General features: G+C 39.8%; 1 pseudogene; it reads right to left on the bottom strand.

Moving 5' to 3' along the window:
• Nucleotides 1-656: 656 nt before the first annotated feature.
• Nucleotides 657-3,742, bottom strand: LOC143645846 (52 kDa repressor of the inhibitor of the protein kinase-like; annotated as a pseudogene).
• Nucleotides 3,743-6,854: the final 3,112 nt, after the last annotated feature.

The raw sequence follows: 6,854 nt of genomic DNA, 5'->3' as shown, positions 1-6,854 counted from the left end.
ACATATAATTATAATTTCAATATATATATACCATTTAGCAATAAGGGTTATAAAAGTTGAAGCAATATTCATTTGGCAGTGACTATTCCCAGCAGCCCTAAGACATAAGTAAAAGTAACCATTTACTAAAGTATATAAGTATTGAAAAACTAAAAAAAAAAACTAGTAATATGGATCTTTTTCTGAGGAACATTTTATTTACAGCAAACTGTATTTGATTTAATGTTATATTCTAAAATAAAAAAGATGACAATTAAAAAAAATCCTCCTAGTTAAAGGTAGTTGTGAGCCTCATTTTAACATTTTACAAAATGCATTCCTTCCTTCCACACCCCGTCAAAATTTATTTTTTCAAGTGCTGATAACTGGACTGATGATTGGATCCATAGTGATGATTAATATAATGTCTAAAATGACTTAATTAAAGTAATTCCAGAATGCCAGTAAAAAAGATTACGTAAAAATGAAATGTGGCACTTTCAATGCTATCTTCTGGAAGAATAGATGGGTCTTCAAAGCATGAGAATTCAAATAGATTATTAATGACTAATGTATTCAATGGGGTACCCATTGGCAAAGTGAGTCAGTAATTAAGCAGCTTACATACACCTCACAGCTTCTCTTCCAATGTAAGATGAAAACATATTTTAAAAGTCTTAAGTATTTTCAGTAGTTTCTGAATTACTTGTAGGAAGCGCTGACTTAGTCATGTAGAGCTTGATACATGTGTCCACATCAAATCCAAATGATGTTTTATGTCAAAATTTATGTTAAGTAAAGCCAAGTTACTTGACCTTTGGCCTGTCAGTATCCTCAGGTATGCTTTGAGATGCTTTCTTCCATCTTCATAGCATTCATTCTCAACCTTCATCACAGGAAGAATACATAAGACCTTCAACAAAGCATAAACACTAGGGAAAAACTTGATGTCAGGTAGATGGAGGGCTTCATAAATGGTGTATGGAAGCTCTCTATCTTTCCCTGTGTTTCCACTTGATTCTCCAACAATAAAGCTCAGCTGAGAGTGGGCCAGGATTGGGTAAGTCACTTCTGTACAAGTCAGCACGGTGTTCCTCCAGTGTATTGAACTTGAGCTGTCCCATGACAGAGAGTATCAGAGAGAAGCATTTAAGGGTTTTGAGTGCTGTCCTGAAAATATATCTTCAAGTTCCTGAGTAATGTGCGCCACTGTTGGCACACTTAAGGCTTCTTTATTGTATAACTCCGAGGTTAACTGAGACCCCAGGTTACCTTGCTGAGCTCTGTGGAATTTGCCAGGAGTTCCATGTGACCATCAAGTTTGGTGGCCAAATCTGTGGCTTCCTCAATCCGAAATTCATGATAAGCTTCAATATTTTCTATCACTTCATTTAGTGAATGCAGCACTGCAGTCAAGCTGCTAGCTGCAAAAAAGACATCAGGGGTTTTCCCTTGGAAATTTTTCCCAAAGGCTCTTGTAAAAGATAGAACATTTTAAAGATCAACAATGGTAACAATGAAATCAAAATCTGTTAGCTGCCCTACAGAGTATAAATGCTTGGCCAGCTATACAGTTACTCCATCTCATATTTTTGGCACTATTTATACCATCTAAACACAAAACAAACACTTGCAGGAGTTCCACTAAAATCTCAAAAGCATCATGCCTGCCTGTTCACTGAGAATGGCAAATTTCCTTCAGTTCATTACCCCTTTCTTCATTGCTCTGAAAAAGGACCGAAATTACATTGTCAAGTTCTAAAATTAGTTGCAGTGATCAATGGAAAAAAGAAGAAACTTCCTCAATAATTCCCAATGCAACAGATACTCCCATAACAAGCACTGATTTTGCTAACCACATATTTAAGGTACAGGAAGAACAGAGTGTGTAGATAAGTGGGGCTATTTCTCTGGGAGTCTGGAAGCCAACAACTTTCATTATGGAAGAAAAGCCACTGGACACAATGTAAGCCGTCCATGACAGCATTCCATGTTTAGTCCCCATTTCTCAGTTATTGCAGTGGGGAATTCCACAGCCAAAATTTCTGCATCTGCTTCATAAGGGAGGAAGCCCACAAATTCCTCTCCCAGTTTATGAGATTCATCCACAAATCTTACCAACACAAGCAGGGACTCTTCCCTGCCTATGTCCACCACATCATCAGTGATCATTGAAGTGTGAGTCTCTCACTTCCCCGAGACTTTCTTCCCCAATGCAGCTCTCGCATATCTCTAGCATCTGGTGTTTCTGCTGTGTTTTTCTTTGAACAGAACAACGTGTTGACTGCTATTGTCTCAGAATGCTTTCTCAGAAGCTCTTCACCAGAATTTATTCGGTACTCCAGCAGTGCTTGAAAGTTATCAGGTGTAAAGAGACCTTCAGGGAGTTCATCAACCTCATGTCCATCCAGAGGTGTGTTTTGTTTTCCCGTAAGAAGCAAATTTTCAAATGAAGATTTTAGGTATTCTTTGCTTTTCATCTCTTCAAGGATTAAAGGTAAAATGTCTTCATCCTGTTCTTTACTCCCTTCTGCATTTGGGTTCTGAGCATTGCTGTTGTTTGTTTCTTTATGTTTTTGTTCCTGTTCAGAAGTTTCATCATTTTTTTTCAGTTTCAGTGTCCTGATTTCAATGTCACTCAATTCTTTTATTTGTTTTCTGTGTCTCTTATGTGGGTTGTTTAAATGACTGGTAAGCTCAAACATTGTTGGTATAGCAGTATCTCAAAGAACTGTCCTAAAAGGACTCTCCCCATGACTTCGTGAGTATCTGCTTCAATTAATTTTGAGAAATAAAATAACCCAATCATTCTTTAGTTTTCTGATGCCTCTGCATAATGTAGAGTTCTACAGATCATAGAGGTCTCAAAGTGTTTGGCACATACCTGATAATGTTGATTTAGCTGATCAGGTGTTTTATCTTCTGTTCTAGTTTTCTAGCTGCCGGAATACAATATACCAGAAACGGAATGGCTTTTAAAAAGGGGAATTTAATAAGTTGCTAGTTTATAGTTCTAAGGCCAAGAAAATGTCCCAATTAAAACCAGTCTATTGAAATGTCCAATTAAAGGCATCCAGGGAAAGATATGCTGGATTCATCTCTTTCATAATCTTAAATATATATTTCAAGAAAGCCAATGAAGTTCAGGGTTTCTCTCTCAAGTGAGAAGGCACGTGGCGAACAGGGTCAGGGTTTCTCTCTCATCTCTCATCTCATCGAAAGGCATGTGACAAATATAGCATCATTTACTAGCTTTCTCTCCTGGCTTCCCTTCATGAAGATACCCGGGAGGTGTTTTCCGTCTTCATTTCCAAAGGTTGCTGGCTGGTGGACTCTGCTTCTCGTGGCTGTGTCATTCTGCTCTGCTCTCTCTGAATCGCTCGCATTCTCCAAGATGTTTCCTCTTTTATAGGATTCCATAAACCAATCAAGACTCACCCAAATGGGTGGACACATGTCGTCACCTAATCCAGCTTAACAACCACTCTGGATTAAATCACATATCCAGGGGGATGATCTAATTACAGTTTCAAACATACAATATTGAATAGGGAGTATTCTGCCTTTATGAAATGAGGTTTTGATTAAAACACGGCTTTTCTAGGGCCCATACATCCTTTCAGACCAGCACACCTTCCAAGTCTGCCATCCTACAATTCTCCACCCACTTCTGGCATCTGGCTGGGTCCTGCAGGAACCTGAAGGTCAGGTCGGACTGGGTGCTCTTGCGCATGCAGTTGTGGGCAGCGCAGAAGTTCAACATCATAGCCCACCTGCCAGCCAGCTCAGTCCTCCCCTCCCCACCTCCTCAGGGAAGCTCATCAGCCCACTGGGGCTGGGGAGGGGAGCAGGCCAGCTGGCCCATTCTGCCACAACCCCCTGTTTTTGTTTTTGTTTTTTTTTGTGCTGTATGGCAGGGGTCACAGTTCATTCTTTTTCCATTTGACATGTGAGTGTCCCAGTATTGCAGTACCATGTATTGAATTTTTGTTTGTTTGTTTTTTCTTTCTTTTGTTTGCTTGTTTTTGGAAAGTGAATGGGCCAGGAATGGAACCTGGGTCTCCAGCATGGCAGGCAAGAATTCCCCCTTCATTTTGAAGGATAGTTTTGTTGGGTATAGAATTCTTGGTTTATCTCTTTCATAATCTTAAATGTATCACACCAGTGCCTTCTCACCTCTATGGTTTCTGCTGAGAAATCCACACATAGTCTTATTGAGCTTCCCTTGTATGTGTTGGATTGCTTTTCTCTTGTTGCTTCTATAATTCTGTCTTTGTCTTTGACACTTGACAATCTGATTAGTAAGTGTCTTGGAGTAGGTCTATTGATCTTTTCTTTTGGGTACGCTGTACTTCTTGGCTCTGTAATTTTATGTTTCATAAGAGATGGAAAATTTTTCAGTGATTACTTCCTCCTTTATTCTTTCTGCCCCTTTTTACTTCTCTTCTCCTTCTGGGATGCCCAGAACACATATATCCATGTGCTTCATGTTGTCATTCAGTTCCCAGAGACCTTGCTTGTATTTTTCCATTCTTTTCCCTATGTGTTCTTTTGTGTGTGGGATTTCAGATGTCCTGTCCTCTGTTCACTAAGCCTTTCTTCTGCCTCTTCAAATCTGCTGTTGTATGTCTCCACTGTTTTTCTAGTTTGCTAGCTGCCAGAATGCAACACACCAGAGACGGATTGGCTTTTAATAAAAGGGGATTTATTTTGTTGGTTCTTCAGAGGAAAGGCAGCTAACTTTCCACTGAGGTTCTTTCTTATGTGGAAGGCACAAGATGGTCTCTGCTGGTCTTCTCTCCAGGGCCCTGGGTTCCAACAACTTTCCCCGGGGTGACTTCTTTCTGCATCTCCAAAGGCCTGGGCTGAGCTGCAAGTGCTGAGATGAGGAATGCCGAGCTGCTAGCAGTGCTACATTGCAATCTCTCATTTAAGCACCAGCCAATTAAGTCAAACATCACTCATTGCAGCAGACACGCCTCCTAGCTGACTGCAGATGCAATTGGCAACAGATGAGGTTCACGTACCATTGGCTTATGTCCGCAGCAACAAGACTAGGTATGCTCACCTGGCCAAGTTGACAACTGAATCTAACTAACACAACTGTGTTTCATCTCTTATATTGTGCCTTTCATTCCCATAAGTTCTGCTATTTGTTTTTTCAAACTTTTGAGTTCTTCTTGATGTTCACCCAATGTCTTTTTTATATCCTTCATCTCTTTTGCCATATCTTCCCTCAATTCACTGATTTGACTTTTGATGTGTTTTTGCATGTCTGTTCAAACATCCTTAACGAGTTGTTTCAACTCCTGTATCTCATTTGAAATGTTGGTTTGTTCCTTTGACTGGGCCATCTCTTCGATTTTCCTAGTATGATTGTGCCAGTTTGAAAGTATTATTATGTACCCTAGAAAAGCCATGTTTTAACCCTGATCCAATCTTGTGGGAGCACCCCTTTATTTTTTATTTTATTTTTTAATTTTATTTTTTTAAATACCAAAAAAACACCAAACAAATGCAGACATTCCTATTTTGATCATTCCGTTCAACATATGTAATCGGTAATTCACGATATCATCACATAGTTGCATATTCATCATCATGATCATTTCTTGGAACATTTGCATCTATTCAGAAAAAGAAATACAACGAAAACAGAAAAAAAAAATTATACATACCATGCCCCTTACCCCTCCCTTTCATTGATCACTAGCATTTCAAACTAAATTTATTTTAACATTTGTTCCCTCTATTATTTATTTTTATTCCATATGTTCTACTCGTCTGTTGACAAGGTAGATAAAAGGAGCATCAGACACAAGGTTTTCACTATCACACGGTCACATTGTGAAAGCTGTACATTATACAATCATCTTCAAGAAACATGGCTACTGGAACACAGCTCCACATTTTCAGGCAGTTCCCTCCAGCCTCTCCATTACATCTTAAATAACAAAGTGATATCTACTTAATGGGTAAGAATAACCTCCAGGATAACCTCTCGACTCTGTTTGGAATCTCACAGCCATTGACACTTTGTCTCATTTCACTCTTCCCCCTTTTGGTCGAGAAGATTTTCTCAATCCCTTGATGCTGAGTCTCAGCTCATTTTACGGTTTTTCTCAATACCTTGATGCTGAGTCTCAGCTTATTCTAGGATTTCTGTCCCACGTTGCCAGGAAGATCCACACCCCTGGGAGTTATGTCCCACATAAACAGGGGGAGGGTGGTGAGTTTGCTTGTTGTGTTGGCTGGAGAGAGAGGTCACATCCTCTTTTTTTTGAACAACAAAAGAGGCTCTCTTGGGGATGACTCTTATGCCTAATTTTAAGTAGGCTTGATTTATCCTTTGTGGGCACCCCCTTATTTTAATCCTGATTCATTAATGTAGGCTGGAATATTTTTATTTGATTATCTCTATGGAGATGTGACACATCCAATTGTGGTATTAACTTTTGATTAGTTGGAGATTGACTCCATGCATTCCAGGTGGGCCTTGATTAGTTTCCTGGAATCCTTTCAAAGAGGAAGCATTTTGGAGAGACCTCAGAAATGACAGTCTTGAGAAACAACAGAAATGAAATTACAGAGCCTATAGGAATTACAGAAGCCTCAGAGCTGACAGAAACTTCAAAGTGGAACTGACACAAATGTGGATATGTGGAGAGCAGAGACATGGATGTTTGGAGATGCTTGGGACCCAGCAGACATCACCATGAGATGTTAAGCAAGCTAGAACCTGGAGAGAGAGCTAAGGGAAGCCAAGAGATGAAACCTAGCCCCAGAGAAGCGAAGTGAGGAACCTCTGCATGGACTGAGACTGAAAGCAATGGAGCCCAGGAAGAAAGGACCAGCAGATGCCGCCATGTGACTTC

This window comes from Tamandua tetradactyla, chromosome 9 (genome assembly GCF_023851605.1).
Source record: "Tamandua tetradactyla isolate mTamTet1 chromosome 9, mTamTet1.pri, whole genome shotgun sequence".
In the NCBI taxonomy this organism is placed as follows: domain Eukaryota; kingdom Metazoa; phylum Chordata; class Mammalia; order Pilosa; family Myrmecophagidae; genus Tamandua; species Tamandua tetradactyla.
The sequence above is the reverse complement of the archived record's forward strand: the minus strand, read 5'-3'. Positions and strand labels throughout refer to the sequence as shown.